This window comes from Ambystoma mexicanum, chromosome 4q, assembly GCF_040938575.1.
Source record: "Ambystoma mexicanum isolate Mex_15411 chromosome 4q, UKY_AmexF1_1, whole genome shotgun sequence".
NCBI lineage: Eukaryota > Metazoa > Chordata > Amphibia > Caudata > Ambystomatidae > Ambystoma > Ambystoma mexicanum.
The window spans coordinates 1,136,080,091-1,136,097,199 of NC_090928.1; the positions used below are offsets into that span (position 1 = coordinate 1,136,080,091).

A 17,109-nucleotide genomic window follows, 5' to 3' on the forward strand; every position below is an offset into this window, starting at 1 on the left:
AAGCGCTCAGGTGGACCAAGGTCCAGAAATTTGGGAAAGGTTTGGGAGGTGCTATTATGAGGGTGTGCATTTCAGCCATTGTAATAAGGCAAGGGTGACCAAGATCCTGGTACTGACCCTTGTCTAAATGGAGTTTGTATGGGCACCGCAGAGGACTACCATCGACTAAGAGGCGAGGATTGCATGTGTGTAAGGCAATAGAGAGCTATGTGGCAAGTTTCAGTTCAAATTTGGCTTTAAAAGTAGCTTCATTTTTATGAAGAGGTGTGTGCATGGTGTGTGCGAAGGGAGAAATGTGAATTGTACAACCAATGATTGATTCCTGGGTTCAATCGCTGTACCAGGAACATTCCTGCATCTCGCATGAGATTTAAGTGCTTGATGAGTGCATAATACTCATCCTTAGAGAGGGAGATTGACATCCTTGGTTCCTTCTAGTGCACAAACAAGGACCCCGTTTCACGATTATGTGCAACAGCCTGGGCCATCATCCTGTGCTTTAGTTATCTGCAATGCCAACCCTGAGCTTTGGGTCTAAGGTGCCTGGTTGTCCCTCTTTTGGCACAATGAGCTTGATATTCGCAATTTTCCTCAGTTAGCCATAATGTGAATGATCTTTAACGGAGAGGGTTCTGTGGATTAACAGACAATTTTGTGATGAGTTTTTGGCATAAGTTAGAAAGGCATCAGTTAATATTTGCTCTAAGATGGACTATTGTGGTAGTTTATTAGTAGGGATCGCAAAGAGAGTTGGCTAGGCTTCAAGTCATTCAAAATAGTACGGTCAGAGCCATCTTGGGACTAAAATAAAATCTAAGCATGTTTCAGATGCCAAGAGAAGCCTCTGATGGAAACCACTGAAGCTAGGGTTGAGTTTCACCTACTAACCATTACATACAAATGCCTGGAAGGATAATATCCAGCCTATGTGGCAGGGAAACCAGGACACTTAAAACCACTAATCAAGCTTCTTGAGGTCCCACGAGCGAACCTGTCTTTGGTTTAAAAGAGTGCTTTCTGGGTGGCTGCACCTCAGTGCTGGAACGCTATGCCAGTTGATCTCTGAAGTTGTAGGTCACTGCAGAGTTTAAGAAAAAAAGTGAAATGTGTTTCGATAATCCCATCAGGATTAAAAGACAAAATCGGACAAAGAGGCTATCACCATACCCCCTGGAATTCTAATTCCTGCCGCCCGGATGCCTCTAGGCCATTTCTGGCAGCGTCTGTATAATTGAAATTAAGTAAACTAAGGAACAAGTTACTTACCTGTAACTGTTGTTCTCCAGCATGGGTCTGGCATGGATTCACATGCTCATGAATATTCCCCGTCGTCAGGATGGGAATCCTCGGTAAAGAAAAAAACAGTATCAGTTTCGTTTCTGATCTGTCTTTCGTAGTAATAACCAATCACTGGTCTCTGCGTCATACTGACCACAGCCAATGACTGCCCTCTACCTAAGCACCGCCTCTGGCAGCCATCTTCAGATTTGGAAGCACGTGAAGTGGCAGTATGACCAAGTGAAGAGCCGCAGAGGGGTAGGCGGGAGGGTTCGCATGTGAATCCATGCCAGACCCATGCTGGAGAACAACAGTTACAGGTAAGTAACTTGTTCCTTCTCCAGCATGGGGTCTGGCATGGATTCACATGCTCATGAATAAAGAATACATAGCAGTACACACATGCACAACCACGGGAGGTGGCAAAGGCTCAACATTAAGCAGTACATCAAACTCAACATTAAGCATCTTACCTCCTCACCAGGCTCACCTCAGGCGAACAGGTTGCGCAGCACTGCTTGGCCGACCCTGGACTCCTCCCTGGAATCACGATTGACGCAGTAGAATTTCGTGAAGGTGTGCGTCGACCTCCACGTAGCAGCCCTGCATATGTCCAGTAGGGGCACACCAGAAAGGAACGCCGTGGTAGCTGCGATCGCTCCGGTGGAATGGGCTCTAGGACGGCCAGGCAGCGGTCGGTTTGCCAACCGATGACAGTACATGATACAGCCGGAGAGCCATCTGGAAATGGAAGCCTTCGAGAGAGCGTTCCCCTGATTGACAGGTCCAAAGTTCACAAAGAGTTGTGACGTCTTCCGAAAACACTTTGTGCGGTCCACGTAGAACTTCAGTGCTCTAGCCACATCCAGCGAGTGCAAAGTCCTCTCAGCCGGCGACGAAGGCGACAGGAAGAACACAGGCAACACCAAGGGTTCGTTGAGATGGAAGTCCGACGGTACCTTGGGCATGAAGGAGGGGTGCGTCCTGAGCACTACCCTCATGTCATGAAAAGTCAAGGACGGGGCCTTGCAGGAAAGGGCCTGGATCTCTGCCACCCGTCGTGCGGAGGTGATGGCCACAAGAAACGCTGTTTTCCACGACAGAAACTTCAACGGGGCCGAGTGCAGAGGCTCGAACGGAGGTCCCATGAGCTTGGTCAGCACCACGTTGAGCTCCCACGCCGGGGCCGGAGCCTTCACCGGCGGGAACGATCTGAACAGTCCCTTCATGAACTCTTTCACCAGACGATGAGACCACAAGGACGTCCGGCCCGTGGTTCTGGTGTATCGGGAGATCGCAGCAAGATGAATCTTGATGGACGCGTGTGCCAGTCCAGCTTTGGCCAGCGTCAGCAGGTACGGCAGTACCTGGGGAGCCGTAATCCGTAGAGGGTTAATCTTCTGTGCGTGGCACCAGACAGAGAACCTCTTCCATTTGTGTCCGTAGCATTTAAGAGTCGAGGACGCCCTGGCCTTTGCAAGAACCTCTCTGCAGTCGGCCGGTATGTCGTATCCTCCAAACTCTAGCGCTGCAGGAGCCAGGCCTGCAAGTTCAGCGATTTCGGGTTGTGGTGGAGATAGCGCCTCCTTCCCTGGAGAGTAGATCCGCGTCCACCGGCAGCTTGATTGGCGGGGACGCTGACAAGTCCAGAAGGTCCGGGAACCATATCTGCCTCGGCCACGCAGGTGCGACGAGGATCATCCTGCACCGTGACCTCTTGAGCTGGTTGACGAGCCGGATTAGCAGTGGCAAAGGAGGGAACGCGTAGAGGAACAGGCCCTCCCAGGGGAACGAGAAAGCATCGCCCATGCTCCTCGCCTGGGGAAACCTGCTGGCGAACCTCCGGCACTTGGAGTTCGTCGCCGTCGCGAACAGGTCGATCTGGGGTGTGCCCCACCGTCGGAAGAGGCGATCCACTAGATCCTGCCGTAGTTCCCACTCGTGGCACGAGCGCAGCTCCCTGCTGAGTGAGTCGGCGATGGTGTTTTTTATCCCTGCCAGATGAAACGGCACCAGAAACATCCTTTGGGCGATGGCCCAATGCCACAGGTCCTGCGCCTCCTTGGACAGCACTGGGGACCTGGTTCCGCCCTGTTTCCTGATGTAAAACATGGTGGTGGTGTTGTCGGTGAAGATCCTCACCACCTTGCCCTTGAGGGACGGAAGGAAGGACCCGAGGGCCCAGAACACTGCACGGAGCTCCAGGACGTTGATATGGAGGGACTTCTCCGTCGGGAGCCACAGGCCTCTCGCGTGCAGATTTTCGGTGTGCGCTCCCCATCCTTCCAGGGAGGCATCCGTGGTCACTGTCTCTTGGTGGTCTGGGGTCTGGAAGTCCATGCCCGCCGTCAGATGCGTGCGGTTGCCCCACCACCGGACAGCTCGGCGGAAACTCTGGTCGAGTGTGATCCTCTCCTCGAAGCCGCATGTCGTTTGGATCCAGCGCGCGTCCAGGAACTCCTGCAACGGGCGCATCCGGAGCCTGCACATGGGAATGAGGTAGATGCAAGAAGACATCATTCCGAGGAGGGACTTGATGGACCTCACCTTGGCCGCGTCGGAAACCAACATCCGCTGTACCTTGCCCAGGATGGACCTGGTCCTTTCCTCCGACGGGGAGGCCAGAAGGGACACTGTCGAGCTTCGCTCCCAGAAACAGTGCGTTTTGTGCGGGTACCAGGTGGGACTTGTCGTAGTTCACGGAGAATCCCAGGTCCGCGAGAAGTTGGACGGTCCTTGCCGTGTGCTCCACGGCGAGCTCCCTCGTCTTGGCTCGGATGAGCCAGTCGTCCAGGTAGGGGTAGACGTGGATCCCCTCACGGCGCAGCTGCGCCGCCACCGGTGCAAGGCACTTGGTGAATACCCTGGGTGCCGACCGTAGTCCGAAGGGGAGGGCTTTGAACTGGTAGTGACGCCCTTGGACCACAAACCTGAGGAATTTTCGGTGCCCCTTTAGGATGGGAATATGGAAGTAGGCATCCTCCAAATCCAACGACGACAGGAAGTCTCCTTCCTCCAGCTGCCCCAGGACGTGCTGGAGGGTGACCATCCGGGACTTCTGCGCCTTGATGAACTTGTTCAGACGTCGCAGGTCTAGGATGGGGCGCCATCCTCCAGTCTTCTTCACGAGGAAGTATCTCGAGTAAACTCGAGAGCCCCGAAGCCTCTTTGGGACGAGTTCGATGGCGCCCTTCCTGAGCATCGCCTTTACCTCCAGGAGAAGCTGAGGGACGTGAAGCTCTTTCCTGGCCACGGGGGGGGGGGACGCGCGGGCACCTTCTTTGAAACTCGAGCGCGTGGCCCCGGGCTAAGGCGTCCAGCACCCAACGGTCGGTGGAGATGGACTCCCACACGCTGACGAAGCTCGCCAGCCGGCCTCCCACCGGGGTGCTTCGGTGGGGGCCCGACCCCACGCCCGGTTCAATCCTGTTTCGACAAGGCTTTGCCGCCTTGACCTCCTTGGCGACGACGGCGGGGTCCGCCAGACTTGCCTCGTCCTCTGTAGGCCTCCTGAGACGACGAGCGGGCCGCTTGACGGTAGGTGGAGAAACCGCCGCCGGAACCTTTGGAGGCGCCCTTGCCTCCGCTGCTCCGAAAGGGCGTCCGTCGTTGCTGTAGAACCCCAAGGGCCCGGGCCGTCTCAGTGTCCGCTTTAATGGCCTGAAGGGAATCGTCCACTGTTTTCCCAAACAGGTTGTTCCCATCGAACGGCATGTCCAGGACTCTGGTCTGTACGTCTTGACGGAAGTCCGTAGCCTTGAGCCATCCACGCCGCCTCAGGCACACGCCGTTGCCCAACTGGCGAAACCCAGTGTCGGCGATGCCCGTCGCAATAGTGATGGCGTGGTCCGACGCCACCTCACCTTCCTGTAGGATCTCCAGGGCATCCGCCCTCTTGTCGTCCGGTAGGAAGTCCAGCAGGGGAGCCAGTTTGTACCATAGCTCCCTGTCGTAGCGGGCCACGATAGCCAAGGCGTTGGCCGCTTTAATCGTCGTCGCTGCAGACGAGATGACCCTGCGTCCCATAGCGTCCAATTTCTTTCCCTCGCCGTCCGGTGGGGAAGTCGATGTGGAGGCCGCACCCCCCCCCCCGCTTTCTTCCTGGCCGCCGCGGAGACGACGGAGTCCGGGGTAGGCTGCGCCCGGAGGCACAGGGGGGCCGCGTCCGGGACTCGGTACTTCTTCTCGTACCGGTCCCTTCTAGCTGGCGTCGTGGAAGGGTTCTTGAGGAGGGCGAGGCCCTCATCCCAAATGCCGTCCAGTAGAGGCACCGCGAGGACCGTCTTCCTCTTGGCCTCGCGCCATTGATAAAGGAATCCTTCCTTTTTCTTCTCCTCAGGGCAGAGTTGGAAAAGCTCGGATGCCCTGGCGATCATGGAGTGGAACGATCCAATCTCGTCGGGCGGAGAAGCCCTGGTGGGAGGTGACGACGGTAGATCCTCGTCGTATACCTCGTCGTCCGTACCAGTCGCTGCCGTGTCAGTCCCCGTATCATCCCCTCGGGTGGACGGGGAGGAGGGCTGGACGGGGCGCGGCGGCTGAAAAGGAGGTGGAGGGTGAATCCTTCTTTTCTTGGGCGGGGGAGCACCAGAAGGTCCCGGATCCCCCGACGGGAGAGGTTCCTCCGTCGGCAACGGTAGTCTCGTCCTTATCTCTGAACATAAGGACTGTATAGCCAACAAAATGGCCGCCGAGTTGTCTTGCGGCGCTGGCAGAGGGGAATCCGACGGGCGATCAGGGGCCCCGTCGGCACCCTCGCCGATGTCGTCGTCACCTGCGTCGGGATCCATCCCGACGGGCCGGTCTTCTTCCACGCCAAGGCCGTGGCTTAAGACCTCAATCAGCTCCTCCTCCGAGGTTGAGGCCGAATCTACGACGACGCCCTGCCCCCCCCTTTTTCTTCCCCGCCGGGGATTTCACGGGGGTCCTATCGATGGGCACAAAAGAGGACTCCCTCCGAGGTGGCAGGGAGACTGAGCCCCGAGGTCGCCACCACTGGTGTAGCCTCTACAGGCTGAGCCAGGGCCGCCGCGACAGTATCGATAGAGGGCTTGGCCGGATGGATTAAGGCCTTCACCACCTTAGGTGCGCTCACCGCCTTATCCTTGAGGGGGGGGGGACACTGCCTCGCTCCCACTCCGATGGGGCCTTCGAGCTCGACCGGGGCCTCTCCAGGAGCTTCGCCGGGTGCTCGCCCTTCCTCTTACCCGACCCAGAGCGTTGGCTCGTGGCTGAAGGTGCCGGGGAGGGTGCGCCCTGCCTGGCGCCCGTAGAGCCCGACCGTTCGGCGCTCCCGGTGCCAGCGGACTCGCGGTGCTTGGCCTTGTGTTGGACCCCCGTCGCCGGGGCGTCCTCAAAGGTCTTAGAAGACCGCTCGGATTTCTTCCTCTTCTTCTTGCCTGACGGGCTCTTCCCTTCCAGCCAGTTGGCGAGACGTTGATGGCGGTCCTTCATGGTCCGCTCCGACATATTGCCGCAAAACGCACAGTCCTTCTCCACGTGTGTCTTGTCCTCATGTAAGCAGTAGAGACAAAAGGAGTGTTCGTCCTCCTTAAAGACGTTCTGCAGCTGGCATCCAGGGCAGATCCTGAACAGCTTTCCGGGCGTCGAGCTTCCCTTCTCCTGGGCCATGTCCGGGCCTGAGAAACTTCTGGAGTCCTCCAAAAGCGTAGCTCGACGAAATCTTCACCCTTGAGGGGCGCAGACGAATCCGACACGGGTCCCCGTTGATCGGATGGAGAGTCGGTGGAGCTTGAGGCTCTTTTGACCGAAAAAACGAAGTTTTAGAGAAAAAACGTGAAAAAAATAGCACTAACGCTCGAGAGCAATAGCACGAGGATCCCAACACATGAACGTGCGGTAAAAATCTGAAGATGGCTGCCAGAGGCGGTGCTTAGGTAGAGGGCAGTCATTGGCTGTGGTCAGTATGACGCAGAGACCAGTGATTGGTTATTACTACGAAAGACAGATCAGAAACGAAACTGATACTGGTTTTTTCTTTACCGAGGATTCCCAGCCTGACGACGGGGAATATTCATGAGCATGTGAATCCATGCCAGACCCCATGCTGGAGAATTAAAGAATTTAGAGGGAAGGTGAAAGTGTGGAACTGGGGGGAGACCATCACCACTTGGCTAAATTGAAATTGTGTAAACCTTTTACTGAAATACAAACTACTTGCCTGACTACACAGAAATATCGAATGAAATCCCCAGGTCCGGCCACGAGAAGATTCATCGCACTGCTACGACTAAACCAACTACCGATATTTGAGGTTTGGGGCACCAGACAGGATGTTAGCGGAAGAGGGGGTGCAGGTTATGTCGACTGGCACATGCATGGAGTCCGCCCAATAAGTTTTAAATGAGCTGTAGCAAGATGAGCAACTTAAATGCTTTATTTGGGCAATTATGTTCACTTATTGGATGAAATAAAAAGTAACGCATTTTGGAGGAGATGTGTAATCGCTCTTTTGTTGCAAAATAAGACTTGGATGGTTGTCTGCATATTAGAAATATTTGAGGAAATATGATGTAAATAATGATGTTAACAAAGGTTGGAGATTGTGTATGGTCCATTGGAGTTTTTCGGATTTTATTTTTTTCTTTTTAAAAGTGAACTAGAACAATAAAATAATTTGGATGGACATTTTTTCAAATATCTTAGAGTCTTAAGTCGGCTGGTCCCGCCTGGTCTCCTGGGTGCTGCTTAAAACCCTACCACCCGTAGCATTTCAATAGGCTGGAATTTTCAGATCCTGTTTTGTTGCCACAGAGCTTTTGCTGGGTGCTCTTCCGGTTGCTTTGGGACTCATCCCAGTGGTAATCAAGGGGGCCACTCTTGACTCACAGTAATGTTGGCAGCTGAATGAGAATACTTGCAAACATTTTTGGGGGAGCACAAAATTCAAACTATTTAAAGACTTCCCAGTCAAACAAAATGTGAATTCAAATTTTAATTCAGACTGTCCATATACTCACCACATCTGGTCTTGTCTGCCAATTCCATGTGCTTGCTATACTCACATTAGCAAAAACCATACATTGGCGAAAAAAGGAAAGATTCCAAGTTCTGTTGTGGCACTCGTTCAGTTTCTCGAATGCAAGAGTGCCAACCTTGGGGCTCTGCCGGGAGTATAGTACCGATCAGGAACAAGTTACTTACCTGTAACTGTTCTCCAGCACGGGTCTGGCATGGATTCACATGCTCACGAATAAGATACACAGATATAGATATATTCCATTCCGGAAAGCAGGCGAGTGTGCCCAAAAATCGCGTCCTGCGCCACCTGGTGAGCATCCATTGTTGGTGTATTGTAAAATGTGAGCCCCGTTTGCTGCCTCTCTCTTTCATAAACCTCCCAGCACCTACTTCCTTGTTTCAACATCATCCCGCCTCCCTACACGCCCACACCCGCAGGATTGTAGTACTTGGCAAAGCTGAGAAGGTGATACAAGTTCTGGCATTTAAGACCCACCTAAGGTCCTGCGTCCTTTCCCTTCCTGCACCTCTTCCTGATTCATCTGCCCTCCCGCCTTCCACTGCTCCCATTGGCTCTCCCAACTGGTCTTAACTGGCCTGCCCAGGGCAGCCCCCTTCAGCTAAGGACCCTGAGGCAAAGGACGGCTCCAGATCTTATCTGCAGGTATCCGCAGGAGAAGCAAGAAGCCAACAATAAGTGTGGCAAGGGCGGGGACTGAAGCAATTACTTCATGCCATACTACCCTACCACTCAACCCTAGAAGCCAAACTGTTGTAAACTCTTCCATCCGTGGTCTAGTTGCATCCATAAAGTCTGCCCAATAGCCATCTGTGGCTTAGCTGCATTTAGAAAGTCTGCCTAATAGCATATTGTGGTGCAGTTGCATTTAGAAAGTCTGCCTAAATAGAATATCTGTGGTTCCGTCATATTTAGAAAGTCTGCCTAATAGCATATTGTGGTGCAGTTGCATTTAGAAAGTCTGCCTAAATAAAATATCTGTGGTTCAGTCATATTTAGAAAGTCTGCCTAATAGCATATCAGTGGTTTAGTTGCAATCTGAAAGTCTAAATAGAAATCATGATACAGCTGAAATTAGAAACTGAACAATCTCACCCTATGGTATAGTTGAATTTGAAAACCGTGAATAGTATCACAGAGGAAGCACCAGTGAAGCGCCACTTTGCCCGCTCCCCTTAGATTTCTGCGAGAACTTTGCTTCATATCATTTTCCCAACTGATTATTTTACGGTACTTTGGGCACCTAAGCTGCCAACATTGCATATTTTGCTTGTATTACTTACATATGGAGTCTAAACACTCTTATTTTCTTTATATTTAGTCGTTTTGGCGTTAGACCATGCCCACAAACACCAAACTTACCAATTTGGGCACCCGCCTGCTCCAGCACCGAGGAAGCACCCGTGAAGCACCGCTTTGCTGCGGCGTTCGGGGCTTCGGGTGCTTCCACGACGCGCCTCTCAGTTGTTTGTTAGGCTTACTTCCTGGATTGTTGTGCCACTCTAAAACTGATGCAAGCGTGGATGGCGCTTAAAGAAAGAGGCCCGTATCGGCTTACTACGGATATGCCTCCTCACATACGGCAGCGCATTATGTCGGAATACCAACCGCATCATGAAGAACTGCCCAAAGACGCCAGGTCTGTGAACACTTGTTTGACACCAATTGCCTGTACGTCTCATCCTAGAACAAAAAACATCAAAAGGAAAGCTGCATCACAAACAATGTTGACATTCGTAAGTACAGCTTTGGGAATATCGCAGCTAACCCATTGCCCCCTTTAAAGGAACCTTTACCTTCCATTGATGGCGCTGTTCCTCAAACACTTCCAACTATGTTCGTTCCAGAACAGGCTCCGATTGCCTCCAAATTTAAGAAATCTACTGTACCAAATCATGCCAATTTTGTCAACTCTATCACAGATAGTATGGTATTGCGTAACGCCCAATCTGGTGTGCCTGTTAATCCGATTTCTGGCATTTCAATTCACACAGAAGCAGTAATAGAACTTAATTCTATTAATTATTGTTTCTCGGCCAGAGAAGAAAGTTATAATCTTTCAAAATCGCCATGTTCCAGCATTCAAGCTGTAACATCTCAGACTTAGTTGCTTCATATATTGTTCCAACTCCTCGCAAGTTAACCACATAATCACTCACTCCACCGAAAACATATCAGTTGCCTAAAACAGAAATCACCCTAGAGGGTTTGAATGTTGCACTAATTACTCTTGCCAAGCTATTTGAAACAATAGATAAACTAAATGGCTATACGGCTAAATTTGACAACATAAATGAACAAAAATCTATGTCCACAGCTATGGACCAGAATCAGGCTAGAACTAAGGAACAATTGAACAGTTTAGTTGTCTCACAGAAGGAAATGGCTTAAGCTCTGCCCCAGAATCAAATTGTAAATGTGGAAAATATTGCACCTTGGGAATGTGAAGTAAAAAAAAATGTACTTTCATTAGGGAAAAATGCATCTGAATCTATTGCTATAGCGATTTCTCCCTTGCACAATCAAATCGCGAAGTCAATTTCCGTAGTGCCTTATGTTAGCGGCATAATAACTGACAAATCTGTTGTGGTAGACACTAGTTCTACTATACATAAGGTTCAACATGCCGGCAAGACGGCTAAAACGAAGAACACCCGAGCCCTTAAGACTTTCTACCCTGTATTTGATCATAAAAACTCCAGACCAGCCGCTAGCCCCAAATTAAAAAAAATATAAATAAATAAACTGGAAAAAATCTGACAAAAAAAAGTTAAGACTTCCAAATCTGATGCAAGTTCCTCCACTAGACAATTTATTAACAATTTAGCTCGATCAAATAGTAGATCATTGTCTGCATCTAGTACCATAATGAAAAAATGTGACATTGTCAAAAATGAAGAAAATCAAACAATCTGAATGCCATGTCCCTCCTAAAATTATTCCAATTCATTCACCACTCGAGGAATTAATCAAGATAGTGGAGGAGAACCAGACCTCGGCAACAATTCAAACCAAGAACGTGCCTTTATCATCTCAGAATTGCTCCCAAAATAATGATCAAAAAGAAGATGACCTGGCATTAAAAGAGGTGGCCGCTTCTAGAGCAACCTTGCGGCGGGAAATTGATTTATACATGCAGCAGTTTAAGTTTGTACCACCTTGTCTTCCCATTATGGCAAATGGATTAGCTAAATGTACAGCTGTACTTACTACCTCTCCATATCCCAGGTTCCTCCCAATGACATAATTGACTCCACTTCCAAACGAGTATCCTTTGTTGATTCAGAAACTCATTCATCTGAGCGCCTAACTCAATCCAAAATTCCCAACAATCTTTGCAGGGACGACCTCGATGAAATCAAGGACTCGATTGCACGTTTGTGGGAAATAAATTCCAAAAATGGCCTCTCAATAACTTCCACCAATAATTCAATTAATAATCAAAAAGCTTTGCAGACCATGAACGTACACACACTTAAGTCACACCATGCAATGACTACAAGGCGTTATACAGCCCCCTCACAAAAATCTAACTCAATAATGGAAAAAAGACAATCCCTGCTACTTACGTGTCGAACTGGCACCTTTCCATCATACATTATGAACAGACAAAGCATTCTGAAGCTCTTTTCTGATACGGCATCTCTGAAGGAAATTATGTCAAATGATTTGCATGAAATCGAATTTCCTAATAAGCTCAATCGTGGCATAGCCCTAATATGGACTAAATCTCTTATAATACGAAATACCATTTGGGGGGCTAAGGCATTTGATTTAGGCTTTTTGATCTCAAATAATGGCGACACAAAAATCCCTCTGAAATCCTGCCTTAAGACCCCACAAAGTCGTCTGTTCAAAATGTCAAATTATAACTCGTCAGAACAAGATAATGGTCCTCAAGAGTACAGCCATATTACAAGAGTGTAACTAGATCTTTTAATACATCAACCGATTATCTCAGTAATTAGCTGGAATACTCGAGGATTTAGTCACATAATTAACAACTTTTATAGTATCCTAGGAAATTATGATCTTGTACTGCTCCAAGAGACTTGGTTGACAACTTCTCCCACGTGGGATAACTATGATACCCATTTGAAACCTTCCATACGAGCGATAAAAAGGAGACCCATGTCGGGGTTGGTAACGGCTACAAATTCATTAGCAAATATTCAATCGAGCGCATTAACCGTTTCCAATCCCTTCATACAATTCACATGCCTCACCATTAGCTCAATGAGGATTGCTTGTGTCAACCTGTACTGGAATCCCTTGGGTATCTCAACCCTGTTCCTCAAAAAATTAGCTAGTGTAATAGAGAATATCATGATATCTTGTGGCATTGTACATATTGTTGTAGGAGATCTGAATTTGCACTTATTTGAGAAAAACATCGACGCAGAAAGATTTTCTGAAGCAGCACAGCTGTGGTGATTACTGTCAGATATGGAATACATCGTCGGACCATCCCATAACGTTACCAGTGGCTGCTTCACAGATGTTACTAATTAGGAACACCCCTCTGCAGGGCTGTAGAGGCAGCCATACCCCTAGTCGAATGGGCCCGTAAGCCTACTGGAGGGTCCTTACCCGCCAGCCGGTAACATTCAGAAATTGCCAAAATAATCCATCTAGACAAGACTGCTTAGTCACAGCTTGTCCCAAACGCCTTCCAGCGTAACCAATAAAGAGCTGATCGTCCACTCCGACCCGGAACATGCGTGAAATGTAGAAACTTAAAGCTGTCCTAGGATCTAACCTATGGAGCCTCTCCTCGTCCTTACCAGGATGCGGAAGAGGATAAAATGCCGGAAGAATGACCTTCTGGCTCAAATGAAAATCTGACAACTTTCGGAAGAAAAGGACGAACTCCAAGGACAACCCTGTCCTTATGAAACACAGTGAAGGGTGGCTTAACAGACCCGCAACCAAAAACAGTTTTCAGGGTTAACAGCCTCAAAGGACAAGAATGTAAAGGCTCAAACGAGGCACCCATTAGAAACTTGAGAACAAGGTTAAAATCCCACCCGGGCACCTGGAAAGGTGACGGAGGGAACACAGTGAGCCCTTTCAGAAACTGAGAAATTAAAAGGGATTTTAAAATAACACTCCTCAGACGAGCGCTTAAATATGGACAGCGCCGCCAGGTAACCTTTAATGGTACCCACTTGCAAGCCCCTGTGGGCTAAAGAAAGCAAAAAAGACAGAACCACAGGAATGTCACATGAAAAAGGATCCACATTCTTAACCCTGCACCAGTCGCAGAACTTTCTCTAAGAGATCGCGCTCTGCGTGCTCAGAGCGTCCGCCGTCTCGTTTTAGTCTCCGGCCAGATGAACTGCCGAAATCGAATTTCCTGCTGGATGGCCCGGAACCAGAGCTGCATCGCCTCTCTGCACAGAGGAAGTGACCCTGCCCCTCCCCCTTTTGTTGAGGTAGTACATGGCCACTGTTGGCCGTCAGAATCAGGACATTCTTTCCTCGCAGAGTCGGCAGAAAAGCCTTCAGGGCAAGCCTGACGGCCCTCAGCTCCAACAGATTGATATGGAGTCTGGACTCTGACGGAGACCAACGACTGCTGACTGTCAGCTTGTTGGCATGAGCTCCCCATCCCGTGAGGGACGCGTCTGTCACAATAGTCACCTCCGGCCAGGGCAGCCAAAACGGAGCCCCCCCTCATCAGATTGCCTTTAACGGCCCACCACAGAAGGTCCTGGGCGACCGAGGGCAGCACCGGAAAGTGGTCCGACATCCTGCCGGAGGACTGTGACCACTGGAGCTTGAGAGCCCATTGCAAAGATCTCATCCACAACCTGGCCTCTGGCACCAGAAGAATACAGGATGCCATGAGGCCGAGCAACCTCAAGAACTCCAACGCTGGGAGACTCGGGGCATGTTGAAACTTGTGCACCATCTGCTGAATGTGGTGAGCCCTCACCTGGGGAGGAAAACACTGCCCCAGGGACGTGTCAAGCACTGCTCCGATGTACTGGAGACACTGAGTTGGCGTCAAGTGAGACAAGTTGAGGGAGAAGCCCAGCTTGTGAAGGGAGTGGCAGGTGACAGATGATCCAGGACTTGCTCGGTAGAGTGCGGCCTGATCAACCAATCGGCCAGGTAGGGGTAGACGTGAATCCCCCCCCTTTCCCGAGATACACTGCCACCACCACTATGAGCTTTGTGAAAACCCTCGGGGCGGACGTCAATCTGAACAGCAGGACCCAAAACTGAAAGTGAGTCGCCAACTGCGAACCTCAGGTACTTCTTGTGCTTGGGATGGATCGGCACATGAAAATAAGCATCCTTGAGGTCGAGAGACACCAACCAATCCTGAAGTTGAAGGGCCTGGAGGACTTGAGAAAGAGTAACCATCTTGAACTTGTCCTTCCTGAGGAGCTTGTTCAAACCGCGCAAGTCCATGATGGGTCTCAATCCTCCGTCTTTCTTCGAAATCAAAAAATAAGGGGAATACCATCCCTTGTTCCTCTCCAATACTGGCACCAGTTCTATTGCGCCTTTCTCCAGCAGGGATTGAACTTCCCGCGCAAGGAGCAGATCCAGACTCAAAGAGAGATTCCCTGGGGGATTGTTGCGAGGCCTCTGCCGGAAAGGAAGACAGTAGCCGTGGGCTATGATCTCCAGAACCCACACATCTGAAGTAATGGCACGCCATTCTACAAGATGCTGCGCCAACCTTCCCCCCCCAACCGGAGAAGCATGGGCCTCATGACTGAGCTGAAGCGGCTGTGGCAGTGCCTGAGGGCAAAGAGGCAACTGCTTGCGCGGCCTTGGCACCTCGAGCACCTTGTTTTCCACCTCTGGCACTCCTACGGTTGCCCCTTTGACTTGCAGCTCCTCTCGATTTACTAAAGGACGAGTAATATCGAAAGGAACCTCCCCTCCATTGCTGTCCCCTAGGACGAAAAGGCAGAGGTTGGCGGACTGCAGCACCCAACGACTTTGCTGCAGCTTTGGAGGTCTGCAACCTCTCAAGAGTCTCGTCAGCCTTGCTGCCAAAAAGATGGGCGCCATCAAAGGGCATGTTGAGGAGCCTGGCTTGCACATCAGGAGCAAAACCCGACTTCCGCAACAACGCAAACCTGCGTATTACGGTGCTCACCGCCATGGACCGGCTGACGCAATCAACCATGTTCAGACCTGACTGAACGGATTCACACATTGCATCCTTGCCATCCTGCACGATAGCAAGGAAACCATCCCGTTCCTCCCCTTCGGGAATATGATCAGCCGCTAGGGAAATACAGATCCAGAGTGTGTGTGAAACGAGACAAGGTACAAACGGAGTTGGCAGCCTGAAGCACCATACCCCCAGAAAAAAATACCACCTTCGCCCAGCCGTCAAAATGTTTGTGTCCCCATCAGGAGGGATGGTAGGGTAAGACGCTTGCTTTGCCAACTGCACCTCCATACTCTCCGGAGTAGGGTGCATGGTCAAGTACCAGGGGTCGCCACTGGCTGGGCGATATTTCCTCGGCAAGGACTTGCCGACTGCCGGGAGACTATCTGGAGCAGTCCAAGCCGCAGCCACCTGGCAGCACCGGGTCAGTTGGAGGACCTTGGTCCAGGATAACATCAGTCAGCTCATCCTGCTGAAAATCCCAGAGGGGTAATGGGGGTGGGCAGACCACCCCAGGTAGTCCGTGACCCTCGACATGAGGCGCCGGTATGAGGATTCGGCATGTGTGCCAGGCTCCGGCTTACCAAACTCCACCTCCGGAGATGTGTCCAGACCACTGGCGTCGTGCAGCGACTGACGCAGGTCCTCAAGTTGACTATGACCACTATCAATCATCAGGAACCCCTGCAGGAACCTCACCTTCCTCAGACCCCCTCATCCACCTCAGAAATATAATCCAGAGGCTGGAAAGAGGGAACTGAAAAAGGCACAAAGACATGTTTTGCCTTAGCCAGAGCCTTTCTAGGGGGTTCCCCCGTACCACGAGGCATCCCCGACAAAGCCGCCTCGAAAGGCGTGGAGGGCGTTGATGGAATCGGCGGCGAGCGCGGCGCCGACAGCTTCGACACAGGCCTCGAGGGCAGAGCTGCGGGGCATCGAGCAAGGGCGTCGAGGACCTGGAGCAGGCATGTCTAAAGCGACCGTCCTTGTCCTACCGGGACCTCAAAGGCGCCCGGGGGTCGCGACGACTGCTCGAGCCCGAAGGCGTACGAGCGGTGTCTCTAGCACGGCCATGACCGGCGTCCTCAGACAGCACGGACGGACCGGAGCCCTGCGATTGAAACATCGCCAACATCTCCTTACGGATGGAATCCCATTCCTCAGGAGTGGAATGCTTGTTGGGACAAGCAACCTGCCGACGGGCAGAGTCCTCGGAAGAGGACGGGGAAGGTGACCTGTGACGGTGCTTCCTGGAATGCTTCGAAGAGGCAGAGGAATGGCGGGACCGGCTCCCAGACCGAGAACCCCCAGACTCATGACAATGCAGAGAGTCGCCCCTCGAATCGTCTGTCGAAAGACCAGTGGAACGGGACTTCCAGGGCTTGGCCACCTTACCGAACGACAGCTTCTTACACTCCCACAAGGCCTTCGATGTGAGCGATTGGCAGTCGACACAGTTGTCCGTATCCTGGTCCTCCACGAGGCACCAGAGGCAAGCGTCGTGCGTATCCGTCAGCGACATCTTGGACCCGCAAACCCGACAATTCTTAAACCCGGACCGCGGGGTGGAAGAAGCCGAAGACGACATACGATAGCAATGAAGAAACAGGTTCGAAGAACTGAAACAGGATTCAGTAGAATCGAGGCGCGCCGAGATCTCCGAAGCGAACACGTTTGTGGAAAAAACAGAACT

The 17,109-nt window shown here is 51.3% G+C and overlaps 1 protein-coding gene across 1 annotated transcript in view; it reads right to left on the reverse strand.

The window, feature by feature from the left end:
- The window catches only part of PPP1CB (protein phosphatase 1 catalytic subunit beta), a 342,596-nt gene that overhangs the window by 190,336 nt on the left and 135,151 nt on the right, over positions 1-17,109 (reverse strand). The window lies entirely within an intron of this gene.